Below are 13,717 nucleotides of genomic sequence, written 5' to 3' on the forward strand. Positions count from 1 at the left end.
GGATCTGGCCATTCAAGTATGCGAAAAATGCGAAAGTACGAGCTAGATGGTGGCATATACGAGACCTGACCTAGCCATAACCGGCGTTATCATCTAAAATATTAATCGGAACCGGGTTTTATTGACAATCTCAGTGTGGTACCACATTAATACGTATTCCTAACCAGGACAAAATCCAGGATCTGGCCAGCAAGTGGCCAAAAATGCGAAATTATGCGCCAGATGAATGCGAATACCAGACGTAACCCAGACACAACCGATGTTATCCTCTAAAATGTTGATCGAATCCAAGTGGAATTGACTATTTCTGTGTGGCACCACATTAATACGTGATCCTCACCAGAAAAAAACCCAGGATCTGACCGACAAGAATGCGAAAAATCGAAAGTATTAGCCAGATGATTGCGAATACCAGACCTAACACAGACGTAACCGGCGTTCTCCTCTAAAATATTAATTGGAACCAGGTTTAATTGACTGTATCACTGTGTTACCACATTACTACGAGAAACTAACCAGAAAAAAACCCAGGATCTGGCCATTCAAGTATGCGAAACATGCGAAAGTATGAGCTAGATGATGGCAAATACCAGACCTAACCCAGACATAACCGGCGTTATCCTCTAAAATATTAATCGGAACCAGGTTTAGTTGACTGTTACAGTGTGGAAAGACATTACTACGTGATCCAAAACAGAAAAAGCCCAGGATCTGGCTATTCAAGTATGCGAAAAATGCGAAAGTATGAGCTAGATGATTGCAAATACCAGAACTAACCCAGACATAATCGGCGTTAACCTCGAAAATATTAATCCGAACCAGGTTTAATTGACTGTTTCACTGCGGTACCACATTACTACGTGATCCAAATCTGAAAAAGCCCAGGATCTGGCCAACAAGTATGCGAAAAATGCGAAAGTATAAGGCAGATGATTGCAAATACCAGACCTAACCCTGACATAACCGGCGGTAGGCTCTAAAATATTAATCGCAACCTGGTTTCATTGACTGTTTCGGTGTAGTACCACATTACTACGGGATCCAAGCCAGAAAAAAACCCAGGATCTGGCCAACAAGAATGCGAAAAATGCGAAAGTATGAGCCAGATGATTGCAAATTCCAGACGTAACCCAGACATAACCGGTGTTATCCTCTAAAATATTGATCGAATCCAGGTTGAATTGATTATTTCTGTGTGGCACTACATTAATACGTGGTCCCAACCAAAAAAAACCCGGGTTCTGACGAACAAGTATGCGAAAAATGCGAAAGTATGAGCCAGATGATTGCGAATACCAGACGTAACCCAGACATAACCGGTGTTATCCTCTAAAATATAGTTCGAATCCAGGTTGAATTGTCTATTTCTGCATGGCACCACATTAAGACGTGATCCTACCCAGAAAAAAATCCAGGATCTGGCCAACAAGAATGCGAAAAATGCGAAAGTGTGAGGCAGATAATTGCAAATACCAGACCTAACCCAGACATAAAGGGCGTTATCCCCTAAAATATTGATCGAATCCAGGATGAATTGATTACTTCTGTGTGGCACCACATTAATACGTGATCCTAACCAGAGAAAAATCCAGGGTCTGGCCAACGAGAATACGAAAAATGCGAAAGTGTGAGCTAGATGATGGCAAATACCAGACCTAACCCTGACATAACCGGCGTTATCCTCTAAAATATTAATCAGAACCAGGTGTAATTGACTGCCTCAGTGTGGTACCCCATTACTACGTGATCGAAACCAGAAAAAGCCCAGGATCTGGCCAACAAGAATGCGAAAAATGCGAAATTATGAGGCAGATGATTGCAAATACCAGACCTAACCCAGACGTAACCGGCGTTTTCCGCTAAAATATTAATCGCAACCAGGTTCTATTGACTATTTCAGTGTAGTACCACATTACTACGTGATCCAAACCAGAAAAAGCCCAGGATCTGGCCATTCAAGTATGCGAAAAATGCGAAAGTACGAGCTAGATGGTGGCATATACGATACCTGACCTAGCCATAACCGGCGTTATCATCTAAAATATTAATCGGAACCGGGTTTTATTGACAATCTCAGTGTGGTACCACATTAATACGTATTCCTAACCAGGACAAAATCCAGGATCTGGCCAACAAGTGGCCAAAAATGCGAAATTATGTGCCAGATGAATGCGAATACCAGACGTAACCCAGACACAACCGATGTTATCCTCTAAAATATTGATCGAATCCAAGTGGAATTGACTATTTCTGTGTGGCACCACATTAATACGTGATCCTCACCAGAAAAAAACCCAGCATCTGACCGACAAGAATGCGAAAAATCGAAAGTATTAGCCAGATGATTGCGAATACCAGACCTAACACAGACGTAACCGGCGTTCTCCTCTAAAATATTAATTGGAACCAGGTTTAATTGACTGTATCACTGTGGTACCACATTACTACGTGAAACTAACCAGAAAAAAACCCAGGATCTGGCCATTCAAGTATGCGAAAGATGCGAAAGTATGAGCTAGATGATGGCAAATACCAGACCTAACCCAGACATAACCGGCGTTATCCTGTAAAATATTAATCGGAACCAGGTTTAGTTGACTGTTACAGTGTGGTAAGACATTACTACGTGATCCAAAACAGAAAAACCCCAGGATCTGGCTATTCAAGTATGCGAAAAATGCGAAAGTATGAGCTAGATGATTGCAAATACCAGAACTAACCCAGACATAACCGGCGTTATCCCCTAAAATACTAATCGGAACCAGGTTTAGTTGACTGTTACAGGGTGGTAAGACATTACTACGTGATCCAAAACAGAAAAAGCCCAGGATCTGGCTTTCAAGTATGCGAAAAATGCGAAAGTATGAGCTAGATGATGGCAAATACCAGACCTAACGCTGACATAACCGGCGTTATGCTCTAAAATATTAATCGCAACCTGGTTTAATTGACTGTTTCGGTGTGGTACCACTTTACTACGTGATCCCAACGAGAAAAAGCCCAGGGTCTGGCCTACAAGTACGCGAAAAATGCGAAAGTATGGGGCAGATGATTGCAAATACAAGACGTAACCAAGGCACAACCGGTGTTATCGTCTAAAATATTGATCGAATCCAGGTGGAATTGACTATTTCTGTGTGGCACCACTTTAATTCGTGATCGTAACCAGAAAAAAGCCCAGGATCTGACCATCAAGTAAGCGAAAAATACGAAAGTATGAGCCAGATAATTGCAAAAACCACATCTAACCCAGACATAACCGGCGTTATCCACTAAAATATTAATCGGAACCTGGTTTAGTTGACTGCTTCAGCGTGGTACCACATTATTACGTGATCCTAAAGAGAAAAGAACCCAGGATCTGGCCATTCAAGTAAGCGAAAAATGCGAAGGCATGAGCTAGATGATGGCAAATACCAGAGCTAACCCTGACATAACCAGCGTTATGCTCTAAAATATTAATCACAACCTGGTTTCATTGACTGTTTCGGTGTAGTACCACCTTACTACGTGATCCAAACCAGAAAAAGCCCAGGATATGACCATCAAGTAGGCGAAAAATGCGAAAGTGTGAGGCAGATGATTGCAAAAACCACAACTAACCCACACAACACCGGCGTTCTCCTCTGAAATATTAATCGGAAGCAGGTTTAGTTGACTGTTACAGGGTGGTAAGACATTACTACGTGATCCAAAACAGAAAAAGCCCTGGATCTGGCTATTCAAGTATGCGAAAAATGCGAAAGTATGAGCTAGATGATGGCAAATACCAGACCTAACCCTGACATGACCGGCGTTATCCTCTAAAATATTAATCGGAACCAGGTTTAGTTGACTGTTACAGTGTGGTAAGACATTACTACGTGATCCAAAACAGAAAAAGCCCAGGATCTGGCAATTCAAGTATGCGAAAAATGCGAAAGTATGAGCTAGATGATTGCAAATACCAGAACTAACCCAGACATAATCGGCGTTAAGCTCTAAAATATTGATCGAATCCAAGTGGAATTGACTATTTCTGTGTGGCACCACATTAATACGTGATCCTCACCAGAAAAAAACCCAGGATCTGACCGACAAGAATGCGAAAAATCGAAAGTATTAGCCAGATGATTGCGAATACCAGACCTAACACAGACGTAACCGGCGTTCTCATCTAAAATATTAATTGGAACCAGGTTTAATTGACTGTTTCACTGTGGTACCACATAAATACGTGATCCTAAAGAGAAAAAAACCCAGGATCTGGCCATTCAAGTAAGCGAAAAATGTGAAAGTATGAGCTAGATGATGGCAAATACCAGGCCTTACCCTGACATAACTGGCGTTATCCTCTAAAATATTAATCGGAACCAGGTTTAGTTGACTGTTTCGGTGTCGTGCCACATTACTACGTGATACTCACCAGAAAAAGCCCAGGATCTGGCCATTCAAGTATGAGAAAAATGCGAAAGTGTGAGGCAGATGATTGCAAAAACTACAACTAACCCACACAACACCGGCGTTCTCCTCTGAAATATTAATCGGAAGCAGGTGTATTTGCCTGCTTCAGTGTGGTACCACATTACTACGTGATCCAAATCAGAAAAAGCCCAGGACCTCGTCTACAGGAATGCGAAAGATGCGAAAGTATGAGGCAGATGATTGCAAATACCAGACGCAACCCAGACATAACCGGTGTCATCCTCTAAAATATTGATCGAATACAGGTTGAATTGATTATTTCAGTGTGGCAGCACATTAATACGTGAAAGTAACCAGAAAAAAAACCAGGCTCTGGCCATTCAAGTATGCGAAAGGTGCGAAAGTATGAGCTAGATGATGGCAAATACTAGACCTAACCCAGACATAACCGGCGTTATCCTCTAAAATACTAATCGGAACCAGGTTTAGTTGACTGTTACAGGGTGGTAAGACATTACTACGTGATCCAAAACAGAAAAAGCCCAGGATCTGGCTACTCAAGTATGCGAAAAATGCGAAAGTATGAGCTAGATGATGGCAAATACCAGACCTAACCCAGACATAACAGGCGTTATCCTCTAAAATATTAATCGGAACCAGGTTTAATTGACTGCTTCAGTGTGGTACCACATTAATACGTGATCCTAACCGGAACAAAACCCAGGATCTGGCCATTCAAGTATGCGAAAAATGCGAAAGTATGTGCTAGATGAATGCAAAAACCACAACTAACCCAGACAAAACCGGCGTTCTCCTCTAAGATATTAATCGGAAGCAGGTTTATTTGACTGCTACAGTGTGGTACCACATTACTACGTGATCCAAATCAGAAAAAGCCCAGGATCTGGCCAACAAGTATGCGAAAAATGCGAAGGAATGAGGCAGATGATTGCAAATACCAGAACTAACCCAGACATAACCGGCGTTATCTTCTAAAATATTAATCGGAACCAGGTTTTATTGACTATTTCAGTGTGATACCACATTAATACGAGAGCCCAACTAAAACAAAACCCAGGATCAGGCCATTCAAGTATGCGAAAAATACGAAAGTATGAGCTAGATGATTGCAAAAACCACAACTAACCCAGACATAACCGGCGTTATCCACTAAAATATTAATCGGAACCAGGTTTAGTTGACTGCATCAGTGTGGTACCACATTACTACGTGATCCTAAAGAGAAAAAAACCCAGGATCTGGCCATTCAAGTAAGCGAAAAATGCGAAAGTATCAGCTAGATGATGGCAAATACCAGAGCTAACCCTGACATAACCGGCGTTATGCTCTAAAATATTAATCGCAACCTGGTTTCATTGCCTCTTTCGGTGTAGTACCACTTTACTACGTGATCCAAACCAGAAAAAGCCCAGGATCTGACCAACAAGTAGGCGAAAAATGCGAAGGAATGGGGCAGATGATTGCAAATACCAGAACTAACCCAGACATAACCGGCGTTATCTTCTAAAATATTAATCGGAACCAGGTTTTATTGACTATTTCAGTGTGATACCACATTAATACGTGATCCTAACGAGAACAAAACCCAGGATCTGGCCATTCAAGTATGCGAAAAATCCGAAAGTATGAGCAAGATGATTGCAAAAACCCCACCTACCCAAGACGTAACCGGCGTTATCCTCGAAAATATTAATCGGAACCAGGTTTAATTGACTGTTTCACTGTGGTACCACATAAATACGTGATCCTAAAGAGAAAAAAACCCAGGATCTGGCCATTCAAGTAAGCGAAAAATGTGAAAGTATGAGCTAGATGATGGCAAATACCAGGCCTTACCCTGACATAACTGGCGTTATGCTCTAAAATATTAATCGCAACCTGGTTTAATTGACTGTTTCGGTGTGGTACCACTTTACTACGTGATCCAAACCAGAAAAAGCCCAGGATATGACCATCAAGTAGGCGAAAAATGCGAAAGTGTGAGGCAGATGATTGCAAAAACCACAACTAACCCAGACATCACCGGCGTTCTCCTCTGAAATATTAATCGGAAGCAGGTGTATTTGCCTGCTTCAGTGTGGTACCACATTACTACGTGATCCAAATCAGAAAAAGCCCAGGAGCTGGTCTACAGGAATGCGAAAGATGCGAAAGTATGAGGCAGATGATTGCAAATACCAGACGCAACCCAGACATAACCGGTGTCATCCTCTAAAATATTGATCGAATACAGGTTGAATTGACTATTTCAGTGTGGCAGAACATTAATACGTGAAACTAACCAGAAAAAAAACCAGGCTCTGGCCATTCAAGTATGCGAAAGGTGCGAAAGTATGAGCTAGATGATGGCAAATACTAGACCTAACCCAGACATAACCGGCGTTATCCTCTAAAATACTAATCGGAACCAGGTTTAGTTTACTGTTACAGGGTGGTAAGACATTACTACGTGATCCGAAACAGAAAAAGCCCAGGATCTGGCTATTCAAGTATGCGAAAAATGCGAAAGTATGAGCTAGATGATGGCAAATACCAGACCTAACCCAGGCATAACCGTCGATCTCCTCTAAAATATTAATCGGAACCAGGATTTATTGACTGTTTCACTGTGGTACCACATAAATACGTGATCCTAAAGAGAAAAAAACCCAGGATCTGGCCATTCAAGTAAGCGAAAAATGCGAAAGTATGAGCTAGATGATGGCAAATACCAGACCTAACCCTGACATGACCGGCGTTATCCTCTAAAATATTAATCGGAACCAGGTTTAGTTGACTGTTACAGTGTGGTAAGACATTACTACGTGATCCAAAACAGAAAAAGCCCAGGATCTGGCAATTCAAGTATGCGAAAAATGCGAAAGTATGAGCTAGATGATTGCAAATACCAGAACTAACCCAGACATAATCGGCGTTAACCTCTAAAATATTGATCGAATCCAAGTGGAATTGACTATTTCTGTGTGGCACCACATTAATACGTGATCCTCACCAGAAAAAAACCCAGGATCTGACCGACAAGAATGCGAAAAATCGAAAGTGTTAGCCAGATGATTGTGAATACCAGACCTAACACAGACGTAACCGGCGTTCTCCTCTAAAATATTAATTGGAACCAGGTTTAATTGACTGTATCACTGTGGTACCACATCACTACGTGACACTAACCAGAAAAAAACCCAAGATCTGGCCATTCAAGTATGCGAAAGATGCGAAAGTTTGAGCTAGATGATGGCAAATACCAGACCTAACCCAGACATAACCGGCGTTATCCTCTAAAATATTAATCGGAACCAGGTTTAGTTGACTGTTTCGGTGTCGTGCCACATTACTACGTGATACTCTCCAGAAAAAGCCCAGGATCTGGCCATTCAAGTATGAGAAAAATGCGAAAGTATGTGCTAGATGATTGCAAAAACCACAACTCTCCCAGACATAACCGGCGTTATCCTCTAAAATATTAATCGGCAGCAGGTGTATTTGATTGCTCCAGTGTGGTACCACATTACTACGTGATCCAAATCAGAAAAAGCGCAGGAGCTGGTCTACAGGAATGCGAACGATGCGAAAGTATGAGGCAGATGATTGCAAATACCAGACGCAACCCAGCCATAACCGGTGTCATCCTCTAAAATATAGATCGAATACAGGTTGAATTGACTATTTCAGTGTGGCACCACATTAATACGTGATACTAACCAGAAAAAAACCCAGGATCTGGCCATTGGAGTACGCGAAAAATGCGAAAGTATGAGCTAGATGATGGCAAATACCAGACCCAACCCAGGCATAACCGTCGTTCTCCTCTAAAATATTAATCGGAACCAGGATTTAGTAATTATATTTCAGTGTGGTACCACATTAATACGTGATCCCAACCAGAACAAAACCCAGGATCTGGCCAACAAGTATGCGAAAAATGCGAAAGTATGAGCCAGATGATTGCAAATACCAGAACTAACCCAGACATAATCGGCGTTATCCTCGAAAATATTAATCCGAACCAGGTTTAATTGACTGTCTCACTGTAGTACCACATAAATACGTGATCCTGAAGAGAAAAAATCCCAGGATCTGGCCATTCAAGTAAGCGAAAAATGCGAAAGTATGAGCTAGATGATGGCAAATACCAGACCTAACCCAGACATAACCGGCGTTATCCTCTAAAATATTAATCGGAACCAGGTTTAGTTGACTGTTACAGTGTGGTAAGACATTACTACGTGATCCAAAACAGAAAAAGCCCAGGATCTGGCTATTCAAGTATGAGAAAAATGCGAAAGTATGAGCTAGATGATTGCAAATACCAGAACTAACCCAGACATAACCGGCGATATCCTCTAAAGTACTAATCGGAACCAGGTTTAGTTGACTGTTACAGGGTGGTAAGACATTAATACGTGATCCCAACCAGAACAAAACCCAGGATCTGGCCATTCAAGTATGCGAAAAATGCGAAAGTATGAGCTAGATGATGGCAAATACCAGAGCTAACCCTGACATATCCGGCGTTATGCTCTAAAATATTAATCGCAACCTGGTTTCATTGACTGTTTCGGTGTAGTACCACTTTTCTACGTGATCCAAACCAGAAAAAGCCCAGGTTCAGACCAACAAGTAGGCGAAAAATGCGAAGGAATGGGGCAGATGATTGCAAATACCAGAACTAACCCAGACATAACCGGCGTTATCTTCAAAAATATTAATCGGAACCACGTTTTATTGACTATTTCGATGTGATACCACATTAATACGTGATCCTAACGAGAACAAAACCCAGGATCTGGCCATTCAAGTAAGCGAAAAATGTGAAAGTATGAGCTAGATGATGGCAAATACCAGGCCTTACCCTGACATAACCGGCGCTATGCTCTAAAATATTAATCGCAACCTGGTTTAATTGACTGTTTCGGTGTGGTACCACTTTACTACGTGATCCAAGCCAGAAAAAGCCTAGGATGTGACCAATAAGTAGGCGAAAAATGCGAAAGTATGAGGCAGATGATTGCAAATACCAGAACTAACCCAGACATAACCGCTGTTACCCTCTAAGATATTGATCGAATCCAGGTGGAATTGTCTATCTCTCTGTGGCACCACATTAATACGTGATTCTAACCAGAAAAAACCCAAGTTCTGGCCAACAACAATGCGAAAAATGAGAAAGTATGAGCTAGATGATGCCAAAAACCAGACCTAACCCAGGCATAACCAGCGTTCCCCTCTAAAATATTAGTCGGAACCAGATTTTATTGATTATTTCAGTGTGGTACCACATTAATACCTGATCCTCACCAGAACAAAACCCAGGGTCTGGCCAACCAGTAAGCGAAAAATACGAAAGTATGAGCCAGATGATTGCAAATACCAGGACTCTCCCAGACATAACCGGCGTTATCCTCTAAAATATTAATCGGAAGCAGGTGTATTTGACTGTTCCAGTGTGGTACCACATTACTACGTGATCCAAATCAGAAAAAGCGCATGAGCTGGTCTACAGGAATGCGAACGATGCGATAGTATGAGGCAGATGATTGCATATACCAGACGCAACCCAGCCATAACCGGTGTCATCCTCTAAAATATATATCGAACACAGGTTGAATTGACTATTTCAGTGTGGCACCACATTAATACGTGATACTAACCAGAAAAAACCCAGGATCTGGCCATTGGAGTATGCGAAAAATGCGAAAGTATGAGCTAGATGATGGCAAATACCTGACCTAACCCAGGCATAACCGTCGTTCTCCTCTAAAATAGTAATCGGAACCAGGATTTAGTAATTATATTTCAGTGTGATAACACATTAATACGTGATCCCAACCAGAACAAAACCCAGGATCTGGCCAACAAGTATGCGAGAGATGCGATGGAATGGGGCAGATGATTGCAAATACCAGAACTAACCCAGACATAACCGGCGTTATCTTCTAAAATATTAATCGGAACCAGGATTTATTGACTATTTCAGTGTGATACCACATTAATACGTGATCCTAACCAGAACAAAACCCAGGATCTGGCCATTCAAGTATGCGAAAAATGTGAAAGTATGAGCTAGATGATGGCAAATACCAGGCCTTACCCTGACATAACCGGCGCTATGCTCTAAAATATTAATCGCAACCTGGCTTAATTGACTGTTTCGGTGTGGTACCACTTTACTACGTGATCCAAACCAGAAAAAGCCCAGGATCTGACCAACAAGTAGGCGAAAAATGCGATGGAATGGGGCAGATGATTGCAAATACCAGAACTAACCCAGACATAACCGGCGTTATCTTCTAAAATATTAATCGGAACCAGGATTTATTGACTATTTCAGTGTGATACCACATTAATACGTGATCCTAGCGAGAACAAAACCCAGGATCTGGCCATTCAAGTATGCGAAAAATACGAAAGTATGAGCCAGATGATTGCAAATACCAGAACTAACCCAGACATAACCGGCGTTATCTTCTAAAATATTAATCGGAACCAGGTTTTATTGACTATTTCAGTGTGGTACCACATTAATACGTGATCCTAACCAGAGCAAAACCCAGGATCTGGCCATTCAAGTATGCGAAAAATACGGAAGTATGAGCCAGATGATTGCAAATACCAGGACTCTCCCAGACATAACCGGCGTTACCCTGTAAAATATTAATCGGAATCAGGTTCAGTTGACTGTTTCGGTGTCGTGCCACATTACTACGTGATCCTCACCAGAAAAAGCCCAGGATCTGGCCATTCAAGTATGCGAAAAATACGAATGTATGAGCCAGATGATTGCAAATACCAGGACTCTCCCAGACATAACCGGCGTTATCATCTAAAATATTAATCGGAAGCAGGTGTATTTGACTGCTCCAGTGTGGTACCACATTACTACGTGATCCAAATCAGAAAAAGCGCAGGAGCTGGTCTGCAGGAATGCGAACGATGCGAAAGTATGAGGCAGATGATTGCAAATACCAGACGCAACCCAGCCATAACCGGTGTCATCCTCTAAAATATAGATCGAATACAGGTTGAATTGACCATTTCAGTGTGGCACCACATTAATACGTGATACTAACCAGAAAAAAACCCAGGATCTGGCCATTGCAGTATGCGAAAAATGCGAAAGTATGTGCTAGATGATTGCATAAACCACAACTAACCCAGACAAAACCGGCGTTCTCCTCTAAAATATTAATCGGAAGCAGGTTTATTTGACTGCTTCAGTGTGGTACCACATTACTACGTGATCCAAATCAGAAAAAGCCCAGGATCTTGCCAACAAGTATGCGAAAAATGCGAAGGAATGAGGCAGACGATTGCAAATACCAGAATTAACCCAGACATAACCGGCGTTATCTTCTAAAATATTAATCGGAACCAGGTTTTATTGACTATTTCTGTGTGATACCACATTAATACATGATCCTAACCTGAACAAAACCCAGGATCTGGCCACTCAAGTATGCCAAAAATACGAAAGTATGAGCTAGACGGTGGCAAGTACCAGACCTAACCCTGAAATAACCGGCGTTATGCTCTAAAATATTAATCGCAACCTGGCTTAATTGACTGTTTCGGTGTGGTACCACTTTACTACGTGATCCAAACCAGAAAAAGCCCAGGATCTGACCAATAAGTAGGCGAAAAATGCGAAAGTATGAGGCAGATGATTGCAAATCCCAGAACTAACCCAGACACAACCGGCGTTATCCTCGGAAATATTAACCGGAACCAGGATTAATTGACTGTTTCACTGTGGTACCACATAAATACGTGATCCTAAAGAGAAAAAAACCCAGGATCTTGCCATTCAAGTAAGCGAAAAATGCGAAAGTATGAGCTAGATGATGCCAAATACCAGACCTAACCCTGACATAACCGGCGGTAGGCTCTAAAATATTAATCGCAACCTGGTTTCATTGACTGTTTCGGTGTAGTACCTCTTTACTACGTGATCCAAACCAGAAAAAGCCCAGGATCTGACCAACAAGTAGGCGAAAAATGCGATGGAATGGGGCAGATGATTGCAAATACCAGAACTAACCCAGACATAACCGGCGTTATCTTCTAAAATATTAATCGGAACCAGGATTTATTGACTATTTCAGAGTGATACCACATTAATACGTGATCCTAGCGAGAACAAAACCCAGGATCTGGCCATTCAAGTATGCGAAAAATACGAAAGTATGAGCTACATGATTGCAAAAACCACAACTAACCAAGTCATAACCGGCGTTACCCTCGAAAATATTAATCGGAACCAGGTTTAATTGACTGTTTCACTGTGGTACCACATAAATACGTGATCCTAAAGAGAAAAAAACCCAGGCTCTGGCCATTCAAGTAAGCGAAATATGTGAAAGTATGAGCTAGATGATGGCAAATACCACAACTTACCCAGACATAACCGGCGTTATGCTCTAAAATATTAATCGCAACCTGGTTTAAATGACTGTTTCGGTGAGGTACCACTTTACTACGTGATCCAAACCAGAAAAATCCCAGGATATGACCAACAAGTAGGCGAAAAATGCGAAAGTGTGAGGCAGATGATTGCAAAAACCACAACTAACCCAGACAAAACCGTCGTTCTCCTCTGAAATATTAATCGGAAGCAGGTTTAATTGACTGCTACAGTGTGGTACCACATTAATACGTGATCCTAACCGGAACAAAACCCAGGATCTGGCCATTCAAGTATGCGAAAAATGCGAAAGTATGTGCTAGATGATTGCAAAAACCACAACTAACCCAGACATAACCGTCGATCTCCTCTAAAATATTAATCGGAACCAGGTTTAATTGACTGTTTCACTGTGGTACCACATAAATACGTGATCCTAAAGAGAAAAAAACCCAGGATCTGGCCATTCAAGTAAGCGAAAAATGCGAAAGTATGAGCTAGATGATGGCAAATACCAGAGCTAACCCTGACATAACCGGCGTTATGCTCTAAAATATTAATCGCAACCTGGTTTAATTGACTGTTTCGGTGTAGTACCACTTTACTACGTGATCCAAACCAGAAAAAGCCAAGGATCTGACCAACAAGTAGGCGAAAAATGCGAAGGAATGGGGCAGATGACTGCAAATACCAGAACTAACCCAGACGTAACCGGCGTTATCTTCTAAAATATTAATCGGAACCAGGTTTTATTGACTATTTCAGTGTGATACCACATTAATACGTGATCCTAACGGGAACAAAACCCAGGATCTGGCCATTCAAGTATGCGAAAAATACGAAAGTATGAGTTAGATGATTGCAAAAACCACAACTGACCAAGACATAACCGGC

Source organism: Colletes latitarsis, chromosome 1 (assembly GCF_051014445.1).
Source record: "Colletes latitarsis isolate SP2378_abdomen chromosome 1, iyColLati1, whole genome shotgun sequence".
NCBI lineage: Eukaryota > Metazoa > Arthropoda > Insecta > Hymenoptera > Colletidae > Colletes > Colletes latitarsis.